Source organism: Balaenoptera borealis, assembly GCF_965194805.1.
Source record: "Balaenoptera borealis genome assembly, chromosome: 10".
Lineage (NCBI taxonomy): Eukaryota > Metazoa > Chordata > Mammalia > Artiodactyla > Balaenopteridae > Balaenoptera > Balaenoptera borealis.
Window position 1 is genome coordinate 65,719,976 of NC_138874.1, and position 17,786 is coordinate 65,737,761.

The window sequence follows — 17,786 nt, forward strand, 5'->3', positions numbered from 1 at the left end:
GATTCCCTGTGGTTGTAGCAAGTCGGGATGGAAATGGGGTTTTGGCACAAGTCCCTGAGCTCCATTGACGGCAGAGAGTGGACGATGAAACGTCTATAACTCCAAGCCTAGTGTCAGAGTCTCTGTAGAGTGGAACTGAATAGCAGGGTAAGAGCCTTAGAAGAATTTTCAAGTTCATCTGGTAATTGTTCAGGAGAATGTTTGCCGCAGCCTAGATGTAATTTGAGTAATGTGCAACAGCTATGTTCATACCAGGTGGTCTACTGACTGCCCTTGAGAAGAAGAAGTGAGCCAGGTTATAACCATGCATCTTTTTCTTCTCTGTGGATGAACTTTGTCAAAATCGTCTTATTAACTCAGAAAGCAAACAAACCAAGAGCAACAACACAGGGAACATAACTTGGCAACTTCATGACACTTAGGCAGCGGTTTACTTCTTCTGGTTTAACTTGGCTGCATTCCACCCGAGCTGGTTTTTCTTAAAGGGCTACTGAAATATCAGAGGACTGGATAAGCACATTTGATAAAGAATAATAACACATCTTTTAGTTAATGGCCAAAGGTTTCTTAACCTTATTTTAATGTTTTCTAACTTGATTGGCAGCTCTCCTTGAAGCATGAAATCGTGTTTCTTGAGGTAGTTGTCATGATTTGGGTTTTTTTTTGTTGTATCGAAGAATTGATATATGTTTGTGTTTTTAAATCGCTTCCTTATATGACTTGGGGTAAGAGGTACATGAGGCAAATGTGGGTGTTCCAGATGAAAAGACTTGAGTTAAAAGCTCTACTCGGCTTTATACTGGCTGTGTGAGTTTTTTGGCAAGTGATTTAATCAGAACTTTCAGTCCTGTATTTAAAAAAAGAGAGAGAGAGCCAGCCAGACACACTAATACCTGCCCTACAATGTTGATGCAAGAATTGAAAGCAGCAACATATAGAAAAATTCTAAATATATAATAGACAGTATGTATAATAGTTCTTTCCTCTTCCTCCCTTCTGCTCATATTGAAACCTAACAAAAGCATGTGTGCTGGAATCCTGTGAGAGAAATTGAGTGGGTATCATCTGCCTATTTAATTAGGAGACTTAGGCTTAAAAGGGGGAGATCAGTTGACTTGTGCCAGGGCTTCAAGCTGGGTACTCAGAGTTTCCCGGCACACAGCATTCAGCTTTGACCCACCAGTGGAAGTTAAAGAAAACTCACCCAGAAACTTATTTAAAAACACAATAATACCTGATCATGGGCAAGAACACTTTTCAGAATCAAGGATCATTGTAGCTCTTCAAGCAGTAAGTTTAGGAGCAAAGCAGGAACAAGAAGCCACATTTTGTTAGGGGAATTCTCCCTGTTGACAATTCGTGAAGAGAGGAATCCCCTCTTACTCTTCAGGCCGTGCAGGCTGAGGACCCTTCAGGTATCTCCTCTACGGCAATGCTGGTTCTGCCACCCTGGGAACCTTCCTGCATGCAGGGGTCACAGTCCTGTTATGGCAGGGACAGTCTGGGAGCTTGCACACAGAGTCAGAATGCTGTGATTGCATATGCTGCAGTTTGAGTGGAATATAGATTATTTTTACCAAGTTTATTTAAACAACTAAGAACATATATCCATAAATATCATTTTAGATAGTGATGGTCTGTTTGTATAGATGTAAACAGTACTAACCGTGGTCCCACAGACCCGCTGGGCAGGTTCCTCAGGCAAACATTCCAGTGAAAACCTTCTCAGATCAGGACAATGATGGCTCAGATGTTCTGCCTAATCTTCTGGAGCAGTGAGGGAGTTTGCAGCACTCTGCCGCACTCTGTCTACTATTGAGAGGTCTCTTGCTCTAGCCTCAGTTTTAGAGCATTGGGCAACATTTCACCTTCCTGAGGATGGTATTTCTTTCCAATTAACTTTGGTCTGGGCATCTTTTAAAAAATATAAAAGATGATTTAAGGACCTAATCACATTGTCTCTGTATATACCAAAATGTCTGTCTTTGTGTACTCTAATCATTATACCCAAATGGAAGAGCATCAGCAAATCTACCTGATAGAATAAACCCAGGGAATGTCTATATGGTGCTTCCTATGTGTCAGACAACCATAGCAGCCCTGGAGAGAGGTTAGTAATGACTGAGGCCAAGGGCATTTCTCAGGTTATACAGTAAATGGACCCAGGACTCAGACTAAGCAGGCTGACTCCAGGGTCTATGTACTTAACCTCTCCACTAACATCTTTCCTTTAAAATCCTAGTGGTCCAGGAATCCTAAAATCCCAACTGCTTAAAAATAAAACATATAAACTCTGGTTATCTTTTAAGATATCACAGTATTGGTTAAATATATACATATATTTATAATTATATATAAGTAATATATACATATTTAAATTCCCCAACATATTATAATCTGAGTGACCATATAGATTGTCTTCCAAACCCAAAAATGTTTGAGATGTAATGGATAGTTTTAATAATTTCTCCTGTAAAATAAGCATAGACCAAGAATACCCTGAGCTAAATAGGATATATTATTGCCCTAATTTTAATTTGGACAAAACTCAATTTCCTAGAAAAGCAGACCATCATTTGCTCTATGTATGCTATGTGTTTTTCGTAGTATAAATGTCACGATATTATACAACCTCTATATTATTCCCACTTTCCCCCAGTCAGCTGAGAGTTCCCTGAGTCACTAAGTACCTGCAGGGTCTGGATAAGAAGGCAGAGCAGGGTCTCTCCGCCGTACCCCAAATCTGTGTAAGTACACGCCAACATCCAATTAGTGTTCTCTTCAGTTACCAATATACCTAGCTATTATTTGTGAAAACTAAAAAAATTGATGGGAGAACCAAGCCTTCCTTGTTTTACAGAACATAGTCAGTGTTTCCGAAGTTTATCTTGAGTTCATCTCTAACTCTGTTTAACTTTTTATGATTACAGCTATTCTGGTGGTTTTATGAATATCAGGAAAACAGCTTGAAGCAAAAAATCAATCCTATATACACCCAAGCACAGACACACACAGTGTACATATATGCTATACTTCCTAGGTAGTCAGTGCAGGGTACTGAGATTCAATAGCAAACAAAACAAAATGGTTCCTTCCTTTACAGAACTTTCTGTTAGTTGGAGCGCCAAGAAGTCAACACAGTCTAGCATTACAGGATGCCGTGATGGGCAAACACTGACCGTCACTAGGCACTAAAACTCATACTTGGGATAATAAGGAAATCCTTACCAGACTGGTAAACTTGGAGGAAATATCTTCAGCAAGTATATTTACATACAATCCCCCTTGCAAATTAAAACAAACAAACGAACAGGAAATCAAAGATAAAATTAAAATAAGGAATAGGAAAAAAATGAAAGTAGTAAACATGAGTTGAGGAGTATCTTGTTTGGAGATATATGTCATATTTGAGTGATATAGAATGCGTTTTTAGATATATATATGCCATATGTGAGTGGTATAAGATTTAGTCCTACATACACTAAAAAATAAATGTCAGTTTTATACATTATTCCCATCCTTCCACCAATGTTTGTTAAGCATATTCAATGTTTCAGGTCCAGGTGGTAGGAATATAGTGATGAATGTTCTCAGAAAAAATCCTAAGAAAACAGTTAAGAAGGACATTTTCTAGTTCAATTCAATGTGACAAGTTCTGTGATCTGTATCATCCTATCTATATGAACTATATGTACATAGCTCATATCTGCATAGAAGAAGAATCCAAAACCCAATGGTCCTGAAGCCAGGGAGAGCTTGTGAGAGGAAGTAACATATGAACTTGCATTTGGAAAGATAAGAGCCTACTCTTTTCTTTTCTTTTCTTTTTTTTTTTTTTAAATCTTTATTGAAGTATAATTGCTTTACAATGGTGTGTTAGTTTCTGCTTTATAACAGAGCCTACTCATTTCTTATTTTGAAGCCTGCTCTTGTTTGCCAGCAAAGGCATAGAGAATTGAGCTGTTTTGGGGGAAAATTCCCTTCAAACCACAAGGAGGAGATTTAAAATTATTTTAGATGCAATTAAGAATAATCAGTTTCATATCATAAATTCTTTATGCAATTGGTCACTTCTTTTCTGAATTATTTCCTTGAGTTATTTCCTCTCTTGTGTCCAGGTAGTTCTCTAAAACATATCAAGGCATGATGACATTTTAAATTCCATTCCCTCAAACTCAGAATTTTTATGGTTAGTGGAAAGAGCAGACAAGAGTATGGTTTTTCAAACTTAATATGTGTCACATTGATTAAATTATGAAATCAAGATTCGTTTTCTTTATCCAAAATTAATTTATGATTTGTATCTATATGAAATATTTGCAGACTATGTAATAGCTGCAATCTAAAAATCAATTTATTAACATCTTAGGTATTAGAAATGATTTTCCAGCACTAAAATTTTCCTAACAAATTAAACACATCCATTCAAGGTGCCTTGACCATGGATCATTGTTGAATTATTCAGGGAAAATGTAAGGAAATTACATTTAAAGTTACTTACTGTCATGTTCAAGTAAAATGTCCTACATTTCCCCAATTTAAATAGTATTTCTTTTCTCTAGGAGAGCTGTGAGGCTCACAGGAGGGCAAAGTAAGGTAGACATGTAGGGTTTTCCTTATAATGAGTCAGGTAGCATTTTGGCATAAACAGTGACACTTACATAAGGCAGAAACCAGAAAAAGAAAGGTCGTGAGAGTTCCTAAAATGGGGCGACTTTCTAGATGACCAAAGACTAGTTTCTCATTTAAACACATCATAAATGCAGTTAGAGCTCACATTGGGGAAAGGAGTTATCATTTCAACAGCAGACTTCATTAAACAAACAGACCCCAGGCTTTGAGGCAGATGAGTGCTCCAAGATGGAAGTATGAAGAGACTAAAATGATGCCAAGAAGCCAGCATGCCCTGAGCCTGGCCTCCCTGGAGTCCTCTGACAACACATTGATCCCAATGACCCTGTACTCCTGAAGGGCAGAAATTCAATTAGGAACTCTCAGCTTTGAGTCCTGGGAAGGAGGGGCATGTGCGTCAGGGGGAGGACTCCACTGCTAGAGGAAAACCATTTTCCAGCAGTTATAAAGCAGAGGCTAATAATAGAACGAGGGAGAGTGAAAAACACTAAGTTGGAAAGAACTGGCAGAAAGGATGAACTGTTAAGGCATCAACTTTAAATAAGGTCATAATTTTGCTACACTTTGGGGTGTTCTCTTAGGCTAATTTACAGCCACAGTTGAAGTCACGCGGGAGCCTTACTCTCTTTGACAAGGTTTGATTTTCAGTGCTCTGGAAAGCTGTTTTCTTTCTGCTTGGGTTAGCATATGTGAAAGAAATAATGATTGTGTTAATGATATTAAATAGTGGCTCTGATCTCTTCCCCCCACAAGCTAACCAAAACATTATCTGGATGTATGAAATGATTCATTTGTGAACAGAACTTCTGTTTCTATTATAATGTTCCTGTTCACCTGCCTGACTCTCCCACTAGGCTGTGAGTTCATCTTTGCTTCTGGAACCTGCCACCTACTCAGTAAAAATAAATTTTATGAATGAAAAGAACCCTTGACAATACCTACCACCCGCATTTTTGAGAGGACAAATGTGAGGTGTTAATAGGGAGACAAAAATGCTAATAGCCGTCTTCCATTTCACACTTAGTAAGTGCAAGGCAGAAGTTTCCAGCCTTTGTACACTATTTCCTGATTGCCTGCCTAGTCCTCATGTTAAATATGCAAAAGAATGTCCTGTCCCCATTTGGTGTCGAGAAGGAACCTTGGAGAGGGAAGGTAGCTGCTTCAAGGACATCCAGCCAGTAGGTGGCAGGATTGAGCACCAATCTCAGTTCTGTTGGACTCAAGCTCTTGGTCTTCTAACCTTGTCAGGCTTACACTGTTGTAAAATCATCAAGGTTGAAGGTTAAAAATGTAGATTCTCAGGCTCCTCCTCTGAATTTTCCAGTTCAGGTCTTGAGACAGCCCCCAAGAAGCAATTGTACATTCAGATGATTCCATTATGGAGACAAATTTGGGAAGCAGTGAATGAGACACGTGTTTCTCAAACTTTAATGAGTGGGTGAATCCTCTGGAGATATTGTTCAACTGAAAATTCATGTCGAGTAGGTCTGGGGTGAGGCCTGAGAGTCTGTATTTCTAATCATATCCCAGGTGATGCCCATGTTGCTGGCCCATGGGTCATACTTAGAGAAGTGAGGAGCTAAATCAGTCGTGCTGCCCGGCACACGATGCAACCCTTACCCCTGTCGCAGGGGGCTTTTCATAATTCTGCCACTACGACGCATCCTCCAGCCATATGCAGCTCAGTAATTATGTCGGAGCAAGATTTTCTGCATATACTTGAGAATATGTTTGTGAAGCCTTGGAAACCCTTATTTATCTCTACTAGTTAGCTTGTTAATTCACATATCTGCTAAATGAGAATTCCTGGGTACCAGCAACATGATGTCATCCTATGCCCATCCCATCCACAGCAGTTTTATAAGCCAGCACCTCATCAGGTTTCTTGTTATATCAGGGGGATTTTATATACCACATCTCTGATTCAGAGGTTTAGGCTAGACAATTAGTATTCTTCCCAAGGAGCAGAAAGTTCAAGTTGGGGGAAACTGTTCTCTGCAACCTTCTGAGAAATGGATACAGCACTTGTTAAAAGTTGGCAATAATCATATTTCCCCAGGAATTTAGTTCAGCCAAGATAATTCATCTGAGGCTTTTAAAAAATATATTATTTTCAAACTAAGAAAGCCATCATGTGTAAACATGACAAAATGCTAAGCAGGTTTTACAGTGGAAGACTAAATTTTCAAAAGGACAGCTCTGATTTATCAAAAATGGTGATGTTCTACATCTAGGCTCTGCTGCTTCCTCACTATGTGACATTTGGTAATATCTTACCTTCTGTGGATCTTGATTTCTTCATTGTGAAATAGCGTGATTGGAGATAATTTCTAAGGTCACTTCCAATTTTAAGATCGGGTGAAGAAACTGAGTGATCTCTTGCATTTTCACCTTTGTCAGTAAACACTACGTGTTTTACTGAATTTCTATCAAAGGAAAACAGAAGGATTTCAGAAAGAGCAAATATTTCCAGAAGAAAACATAGCTATTCTGTTGTTTGAGGTACAAAAGATGAAATTCTAAATTAAGAAAGGCATGATTCTCTCAGAAGAGGCAGCACAAAGCAAACCTATTACTTACTGCTGCCAGTGCTTTCTGGACTGGCGTGTCCATGTACTCACCTGGTGAATTTTTTTAAAAATTCAGGACAAGAATAAAGACACAGATGTAGAGAATGGACTTGAGGACATGGGGAGGGTGAAGGGTAAGCTGGGACGAGGTGAGACAGTGGCACTGACATGTATACACTACCAAATGTAAAATAGATAGCTAGTGGGAAGCAGCCGCATAGCACAGGGAGATCAGCTCAGGGCTTTGTGACCACCTAGAGGGGTGGGATAAGGAGGGTGGGAGGGAGATGCAAGAGGGAGGAGATATGGGGATATATGTATATGTATAGTTGATTCACTTTGTTATACAGCAGCAACTAACACAACAATGTAAAGCAATTATACTCCAATAAAGATGTTAAAAAAAAGTTAATATAGGAGAGAAAAATAATGCCAACAAATTTGTCACACTTCAAGCTAAAACTAAGATTACAATATAAAAATTGAAAAGGCTGCATTGGTTAGGATTGCCCTTGGATGCAAATTAAAATTTAACTAGAATGTGTTAAAAAAAAAAATTCAGATTCTGATTCAGTAGATCAAGGGCGGGGCTAAAATTCTGCCCTTCTAAAAAGCCTCTGGATGCCATGGTGTTGCTGGTTGTGGACCCGGCTTTGGGTAACAAAGCTCTATGCCCATGTGCTTCAACCTTAGCTGCATGGTAGAATCACCCAGGGGGACTCAGCATTCACATGCCCAGGCCACGTGTAGAACAAGCACATCTGGATTTCTGTAAGTGGGACTTAGAAATCTATATTTTTAAAACTCCAATGGGCAGCCAACATTGAGAATCACTGATCTGTATGCTGTCATAAGCCCTCTTCTTTGCTTCCCTGATCACTGACAACTTTGGGTTTATCAAAAACACTTTCACCACAATGTTAGTAGATTCAAAACAGGTACTTTACCCTCGCAGCTACCATACCAGTAGATCAAATCAACCATGCCAAGAGATGACGCTATTCCTCCAGCAGTGTTCTTTCCAGTCTGTGCCTATATACTCAGACAATTCCGTTGTAGTCTCTAGAAAGCAGGCCAACCCTGTATTCTATTCCCCATGCCCCCACACCATCACCCCTTATGGGCATATTTCCATGTGGCTCCATGTGTCTCCACAATTGTCGCTTTCAAGTTACTTACTATTGTCCTGGTAGTCATGGTACCCATATTTAGCAAAGCGTTCCATGGTGGCATGTTTAGAAAATTTCTAATTGTTCTTTCCCTTTCATTCTCTCTCTTTGATTCTTTCTCTTCCAACTAGCCTTCCATACACATTGATTGGGCACTCATTCTCTGTCAAGCCTGTGCTAGGTGCTTCAGTGAAATTTGTGCATAGATGGAGTACTTTTCTTGTGCTGCTTCTTTGGAATTGAAACCTAGAAGTGAAATTGCTTGGCCCAAGGATATGACCGTTTTCATGGCTCTTGACCCAAGAATATCTTGCCTGCATCGGGTAGTTGAGATTCTATTTGCTAATTTAGTAAGTGTAAGCTTGCCCCTTATGATTATCTAATGCCCGTGTCTTTAATAAGCACTTTCCTTTATCCTTTATGTGGCTATTATGTGAATTTATATTTTATTTTTACTTAACAAGTAAAATTTTGAAGGCAACGGCAAAACAGTAAGGAATATTAAGCAAGTGAGTAACGTTCATTTTATGCACATATTATATACCTTGATCTGTAGAAACTTCCATTTCATTCTCTGTATGTGCAAGCACAGTAAGTTGCTTTGTAGCAAACATTCTTTTATTTAAACAGGCCCTCTTTGTAAGTATGAGACAGTATGGTAGGATAAGGGTAAATCATTTGTATGCATCTGTGTGTGCCTGTTGTTTGTGTGTGTGTGTATTAGCCCGCCCCTTCCCAGACCCCTTGGAATGCAGAATTCTCAAGAAGAATAAGCAGTTAATATAACAAGGAGCTCAAGGCATTTTAGGAGAGAAGAGATCAAGAACCAAAATCATGCTCCTCCAAATTCAAAGTGAAGGGGACTTGTCTGGGTAGAAGAGAGTGATCTGGTTAAGATTCACAGCAGGAAGGGACACCAAAAGCTCTAAAGGTGAGCTCCCAAGGAGAAGGCAGAAGAGTAAGAGTGGTGACCCAGGCTCTAATTTACAGCCTAGAAACTAAGCTGATTTTGTATTATCATATAGTGGAGGTGGAACATTCTCTTCTGGCTCCTCTACTTTGGGATTTTGAGTGGGAGTTTAAAAAAAAAAAAAAAAAATCCTATCATCCTGGGAAGCAGAGAGACTAACCCCTCTTGGTTGGAATTTCTGCAAGCAAAGCTTCCAAGTCTTGATGGATTAGGATACTTTGAAGGGTTACCGCTTTCCTCAATGGTGCCACCTTGTGGCAAAGACTACAGTAACAACGCTTGTAGCTGATAGAACTTAACCTTCTTCCTCCACCAGGTGTTTGAACTAAAAAGGGGCGGGGGGGGGGCAGAAAGATTTGGCCAATCAAATGAAAGGGAGAATCTTGGGCTTTCAGCCACTAATGCCACTAATAGTAGTTGGGGACTTGAGAACTTTCTACAACTGTTTATGGAGGATTGTTTTGTTTGTTTCTCTGGTTTGTTCAGAAGGATCAGTTTAGTTGCAGGGGAGAGAACTAATGGAAGGAGGAGTTATACTTGTAACTTCCCTCACATTAGCCTAGAGAAACTCTGGAGAGACAGCACCAACATAGGGAAAACACGGTGAGCAACCCCTGTGGAAAACCGCTGATGGGGAGAGAGAGTTTTGAACTTTCCAGTATGTGCTGTCAGAAGCCTAGAGTAGGAGACAGCTGGGATGGCTGTGGGGTAACCTGGGAAAAGAGCTCCTGAAAGCTTGCTCTTGCTTTTCCCCATCTGTGGTGGCGCCTGGTGTACTGGTATTCACACCGGCGTGGCTCAGGCTCTAAGGCTGAGGCCACTGATAAAATCAGGGCAGTGCACGTGGCTGGGGAACAGAAGGAACAGGTGAGTACTCATTAGGCTCAGGCAGTCATTCCTGTGTCTTTCTTTCTCCAAACCCCCAAGAGTGATGGGTTACACTGAAAAGAGCGGTTCTTCCTAAAGATGTTTCCCCACTGGAGGACTGAGGTTGAAACCTGGATCTGAGGAATGGTGTGGTAGGAGGGAGCGACATTAACTGTGGATTCCTGGCACCTGGGAGTCTCGCTTTCAAGCTCATTTTACCTCCGTTCTAATTCTTGGAGGTCTGCAAGTCTGAGAATGTCTAGCCTTTGTCCCTGCTCCATTTTCATTGCCTGAAAAGTGAGCTAACACCTTTGGGGGAAAATGAGCTTCACATCCCTCATCGATGACCGAGGAGCAAAGCTATCTTAAAAGAGCATGAATTAAAGAAAGCCTTTAGATTAAGAAAGGCTGAGGCAATGATCTAAAGAAATATCGGTAGCGAGAATTTAAAGAGGAAATAAAGATAGATTTGAAGGAGGTAAATCACAAGATTTATTTGCTAGTGGAAGAAGAAAGGTATGAGGGAAAGAGGAGATTCAAGGAGACTTGACAAATTTCTGGTTTGGGCATCTGGACAGCATCATTCATTGAGCTAACAAAAACAAAAACAAAAAAACCAAACGTGATCAAAAATTATCACTTCATCACTTACTAGCTTTAAGAATAGCAAAATTCATTTAACTTTCCTCTAGTCAGTTTTCTCATCTGTAAAGCGGGTATGATAATAGCTACCTGCTCAGTAGGATTGTTGTGAGGATTAAACTTGAACTATGCTGGACGTGCCAGAACACATGGTCATTTTGTATATTGAAAAAATGATAAAACAGCCAAATCATTTTTGAAGAATCCTTTCCTTTCTTGTGTTAATGTGTTTCTTACTTTTGTATGTGTGTGTGTATGTGTATAATGTATGAACTTTTTCTTGAGTGTGGTTTAAATAATATTTCCTCTTATATGCCATTCCACATTGCTTTAATTAACTTTGCTTTTGAGTGGGTTTTAATTCCTGGTACTACAATTTATTTTTTCTTCACTGTTCTACTTTATCTGACTATACTTTGATATCCTTAAATCATAACACCCCATTAAGTTTTATGTTTATTTGTATTACTTTTAAAGAAATACAGTCCCATTTTGTTATGTTTATAGAATGCAGATTAAAAAGAAAAAAAGAAAAAGCAGTGGCAATACCAGCCTACAGGGAGAAGTGCTATTAATATTTTTGCCCATAGACTTAGAGTCTTGGCTAGAGATATTCATTTTTATAATATTTCATTTTTTCCTCCACATAAGTGGCATTTCTGTGCATTTATTCAAGTGCTTCTGCAATACTCTTTTGATAATCTATAGATTTATTTTTGTTTTCATCCACAGTCCTTGTTGATGATTTTAAACCTATATTTTTTTATTGCTTAACTAGTAGTATACAGTAGCCCTTATATATATATATATATATATTTTATAATGATATAGGAAAGGTACTAATTTTTGTATTTTTATCTTATATCTAGATACCTATGGACTAAACATTTCTGTTAGTCAGAATGTTAGTTGCCATTTGCAAGCTTGTAATCATGCAGGATGAAAATAATTCATCTTTTGCCTTACAAGCTTCCATTATTAAGTGTTCTTATTTGTTTTTCACATATTATTTTATTGATTTAACAGTCTAAACTGATATTAAATCAAATAGTTTATTAAAAATATTTTTATTTTGTACCAGACTATAAAGAGTTAGTCCATATATTTCAATATATTTTTATTGGGTATGGATAAATATTTGTGCATAGACCTTTTTATCAAAACACATCTAATGGAATGCTTTATTCTTATTAACCTATTCATACGGTGTATTAAACTAATAGTTTTGCCTGTATAGGAATATCCTCGCATTCATAGCATAAATTTAATCCTATTGCTTAATTGCAACCACTAATAATGTACTTAAGATTTTAATTTAATATTCATTAATGCAATTGGCCTGGCTTAAATTTTTATTAAAGTTCTATTATGTTAGATATGTTTTACTTCACAGAATACCTTAAAAAAGGCTCCATTTATTTCCCAAATTTCAGAGCAATTTGTGCAACAGCTATATTAAGGTTGCTTTGTATTTTAAATGAATTTACCAATAAATGAACCTACCAGGATCCCTTTCAGTAGCATAGTTTTTTGACAGTCTTGTTGCTATCTTTCTCTTTTCTATAACTCAGGAAAGTATTGTCCATTTATTTCGTAATTTTATTGTACAATTTAAATATATTTATATATCTCCTTCTTTTTAAATGTTTTTTTTCCCCAGTTGAGTGCATTTATTAGGCCATTAAATATATTCTAAAAATTTCAATGAATTTTAGCTATTTTTTTCACTTATTAAAATTATTTGTTTTTACCTTTTTTAAAACTTTTTAAGCATTCACGTCATTATTTGTGTAATTTTGGTTAAATTAGGTTAAAAGCTTTATTTTCTTTTTCTTTCTAATAACAGAAGTACTTCACACTATGACTTTTTTTGTGTGAGCTGCATGTAATTTTTTTTTTAAATAGGACGTTGCTGTGCCCCAATTTCCATCGTGACCCAATTGTTATTTGGCAAAGAGATTAAAATATAGAAGGAGAGAATATTGTTTAAAATTATATTTCAAAAGTTTACATCACTGTTGTCTGAGATTGTGATCTTTATAGATCACATATAGACCACATTTGTACATCTACATTGCTAAATATGCCGATCTTGGAATAAGTAAGGATTTTCATCATGGACGAATTAGTAGCCTTTTTTTTCTAAATGTTTCATTAAAAAGGCAATTTATTAACTCAAAGGTGCAACATTCAAAATCTTTCTATTTAATTACCCTTGTTAATGATGCTGCTCATATCCTTTATGCCATTATTTTTACCAATCAGATGTGTTTATGGTCATTTGTCTCACGTGTACTTAAAAAATGATTTTACAGCGTAACTAAACATTAATCTGCTATTCATTTCAAATAAAACCTTTTTGACATAGTTAATTTTGAGTATAATTTTATCACTATAAGCTGCCGTCATTAATTTACTTAACACCTTAATTCTATTATATTAATATTGACAGGCTTATTTAATTTTATTCACATTTGAGTGGTCTTTTTTTTTTTCACCATTAAAAATACTTATTTCTGTTTTTTAGGTTTTTCTTTATACATGACTCGTGGGATTTTGTTTTGTCTTAATAAACTTTGTATCTGTTTAGATGTATGTGTTTATTATACCTATTTTCTCCTCAGTCAAGACTAACAGTAATAGTTACAAATTCACTTGGAGAAAAGATATAAAAAGTAATTCTGGAACAGGGAACACGTGGATAATACACAAAGTGAATGGAATGATATTCACTTATAGGTGACATTTCAAAAACCACATGGACCAAGCTTTTTTCCCTTTTCCAAAACGTTGCTCAGAGGTTCCGCTCATCACTGAGCTGAGTCAGATTAGGCATAACTAAAATGGAGAGAATCCATTCAAAGAAGGAGGGGCAATGTTTCATAAACAAGTGAATCATAATACTTCACTACTAATGGAAATTGTTACTATAAAATTTTTTCTATTTATTTATTTTAATTTTTAAAAATTTTATTGGAGTATAGTTGATTTACAGTGTTGTGTTACTTTTTTGCTGTGCAGCAAAGTGAATCAGTTATACACATACATATATCCACGCTTTTTTAGATTCTTCTCCCATATAGGCCATTACAGAGTATTGAGTAGAGTTCCCTGTGCTATACAGTGGGTCCTTATTAGTTATCTATTTTATGTATAGTAGTGTGTATATGTCAAACCTAATCTCCCAGTTGATCCTTCCCCCCCTTTTCACCCTGGTAACCATAAGATTGTCTCCTACATCTGTAACTCTATTTCTGTTTTGTGGACAAATTCATTTGTACCATTTTTTTTAGATTCCACATATAAGTGATATTGTAAGATATTTGTCCTCTGTCTGACTTACTTCACTTAATACGACAATCTCTGTGTCCATCCATGTTGCTGCAAATGGCAATATTTCATTCTTTTTCATGGCTGAGTAATATTCCATTCTATATATGTACCACATCTTCTTTATCCATTCCTCTGTCGATGGACATTTAGGTTGCTCCCATGTCCTGTCTATTGTAAATAGTGCTGCAATGAACACTGGGGTGCATGCATCTTTTTGAATTATGGTTTTCTCTGGGTGTATGCCCAAGAGTGTGATTGCTAGATCATATGGTAGCTCTATTTTTAGTTTTTTAAGGAACCTCCATACTGTTCTCCATAGAGACTGCAGCAATTTACATTCCCACCACGAGTGTAGGAGGGTTCCTTTTTCTCTACACCCTCTCCAGCATTTATTGTTTGCAGACTTTTTGATGATGGCCATTCTGACTGATGTGAGGTGATACCTCAGTGTAGTTTTGAGTTACATTTCTCTAATTTTAAGTTGATGTGGTTTTAGATACAAAGATAGAATACAAATTTTGTTTAAAAATGCTTAATGAGGTATGTTTATAAAGTGAATTGCCCTAATGGAAATTGTAAAGAGATAAAAAAGGAAGGGAGGGAGGGGGGACAGGAGGGGAAGGAAGGAAAGAAAGAAAGAAAAGAAAAAAAAACACTAAATATCATGTTTTAGGTATTAAACCACATTTCTACTTCTCAAATTGTCTTTCACTGAACATCCATTAATTTTTGCAATAATAAGTATTTTATTTTAAAACTACTTTAACTTTTGGATATATATTGAGCAATAGTAGTGAATTGTGATTCAGCTGGAGGAAAAACAATTGTGTGAGTAAAATCATTTTTCCACAAGGCTTTTACATGAGATATAAATTGTTATAATAGTTTAAGCACATTTGTTTACTTTTATCTTCCATTAATCTACCCTTTCTGTTGTAGAACAATAAGTCTAACATTTTGGGGCATTTTTTTAAAGGCCATGAAAAAGAAAAGGTTTTCATTAATAATTGTTTATAAGCAGCAAAACTTCAACTATCTAAATCCTCAAGCATAGAAATATTCCTTTGGTGTTTGGATATACGTACAATTATTTTTAGTATGGCTCCTTATTAATGGTCCTTTTATGCAAGGAGATAAGGGATGCGGACATTAACAATAAAATGACATGAATTTATTTGGATATTAAATTGTTAGTTGTGTATTTGCCTAGTATCATAATGAGGGTGTGTTGAGCTTGAGAGTGAAATATTCAGCCTAAATCTTATTATGTCATCATAAATTTTGGTTTAAAACATGGAGTATAGACAAAGTCTTCATAGATGCATTTTAAAATTTTTTTCTTCTTGAACAGTTTCTCATTTTATCTGGAGAATTCTTATAAAATGTTTAATTTAGAGGTCACACAAAAGTATCATTGACTCATTTTGAAGATATTTTCACTATTTTCCTTTATACTCTGAAAGATCCACTTTTTCAATGTCACATTAAACAGAAATTAACTGTCCAGCAATATGTTTTATAAAATCACTTCTTTGGAGCTGTTGTTCTAAACACAAGAGTTAATTCGATCTTGGCAGTTTTTTTTCTAATGTACCATACCATATTTCATCTTCCCCAGTTACTTTACCAGCTTTAACCTTATTCTTTTTCTTTGCTCATAGGAAATAAAAACCATAACTTTTTTTTTTACTTCTATATAAGTATTGACTTGTTTTAAACAAAGTGATATTTTCTCATAAAACAAAAATATAAATATGCTGTCATTCGAATCTCTTCATTGTCTAAAAAATTGTATTTTCAAGAAAGATTACACACAGGTGCTTTGACTGACATTCCTATTTCCACTTATTCATATAATAGCGCTGCCAGGCTGATTGGCTGACATGTGCATGGACAGATTACAGTGTCTCCTGCCTTCCAGCTGTTCTCACCAACATCCCTGCTTTTCAGAAGGTCATGTGCAAGGAAATGAATGTACCTTAACAAACAGGGAAAGGAAAGACTGAACATTTTGAAAGTTCTTTTAGCTTGCAAACATATGCAAATTTGATAGTTTTAATAGATGAACCTTCACATTTGCCTGTGAATTGCCTTTTCCTGCAAAATCAGTCAGGATGGGAAAGTTAATTCTGGGCACGCATCAGCAGTGGACACAGAAATCGCTGATCGTCATCAACTTTTGTGACTTATAATACTGCCTTCATTTTTCTTCTAGAAAGATTTCTCATTTAAAAGTAAATCAGTAATTAAACTAAGAGAAAATAATTATCATAGCATTAATATAGAGCCGGTAACTATGTGTGTGTTTGTGGGGAGGAAGGCTGTGTCTGCTTCAGAAAAAAAAAAATCTCACTCATTTATACTGAGATACCAAATTTTAACCCATCATTATGTCAAAGAACAGAGTTTGATAATATGTTGATAAGAAGGTAGGAAAATAAACATAGGTGTACATTGTGGAAGTATAAATTGCTACAGTAGAGGACAATTTGTTTCTAAATTAGAAATGTACCTATCGTTTGATCTAGCACTTCCCTTTCAACCTTATAGATATCCTAGCAAAATGAAAAGTAATTTCCTCTTTTTTTGACATAGAAAACAAATTTATGGTTACCAAAGGGGAAAAGGGGTGAGGGAGGGATAAATTAGGAGTTTGGGATTAGCAGATACAAACTACTATATACAAAATAGATAAACAACAAGGTCCTACTGTATAGCACAGGGAATTATATTCAATATCCTATAATAAACCATAATGGAAAAGAATATATATATATATATGTGTGTGTGTGTGTGTGTGTGTGTGTGTGTGTGTATATATATATATATATATATATATATAATATATATCACTTTGCTGTATACCAGAAACCAACAAAACATTATAAATCAACTATACTTCAACAAAATTTTAAAAAAACCTCTTATGATTATACTCTTTCTGCTTGATATGCCATCTGAAGTATTCATGCGTTCTTAGATCTTATTTTATTTATTTTATTATTTATTTAGTTTTTGGCTGGGTTGGGTCTTCGTTGCTGTGCGCAGGATTTCTCTAGTTGCAGTGAGTGGGGGCTACTCTTCATTGTGGTGTGTGGGCTTCTCTCATTGCAGGGTCTTCTCTTGTTGCAGATCATGGGCTCTAGGCACACGGGCTTCAGTAGTTGCAGCACGCGGGCTCAATAATTACAGCATGCGGGCCCTAGAGTGTGCAGGCTTCAGTAGTTGCGGCATGCAGGCTCAGTAGTTGTGGCTTGTGGGCTCTTGAGCGCAGGCTCAGTAGTTGTGGCGCACGGGCTTTTTTGCTCCATGGCATGTGGAATCTTCCTGGACCAGGGATTGAACCTGTGTCCCCTGCATTGGCAGGTGGATTCTTTTTTATTTTTTTTTAACATCTTTATTGGAGTATAATTGCTTTACAATGGTGTGTTAGTTTTTGCTTCACAACAAAGTGAATCAGTTATACATATACATATGTTCCCATATCTCTTCCCTCTTGCATCTCCCTCCCTCCCACCCTGCGTATACCACCCCTCTAGGTGGTCACAAAGCACAGAGCTGATCTCTCTGTGCTATGGGGTTGCTTCCCCCTAGCTATCTATT

The 17,786-nt window shown here is 36.8% G+C and overlaps 1 protein-coding gene and 1 long non-coding RNA gene across 11 annotated transcripts in view; both read left to right on the forward strand.

Annotated features, from left to right (window-relative positions):
- The window catches only part of NRG3 (neuregulin 3), a 1,093,570-nt gene that overhangs the window by 492,393 nt on the left and 583,391 nt on the right, over positions 1–17,786 (forward strand). The window lies entirely within an intron of this gene.
- The window catches only part of LOC309635486, a 215,389-nt gene continuing 208,305 nt past the window's right edge, over positions 10,703–17,786 (forward strand). The window contains exon 1 of the long non-coding RNA XR_014248855.1: positions 10,703–14,001. This is a non-coding gene — a long non-coding RNA (uncharacterized lncRNA). The remainder of the gene's footprint in view (positions 14,002–17,786) is intronic.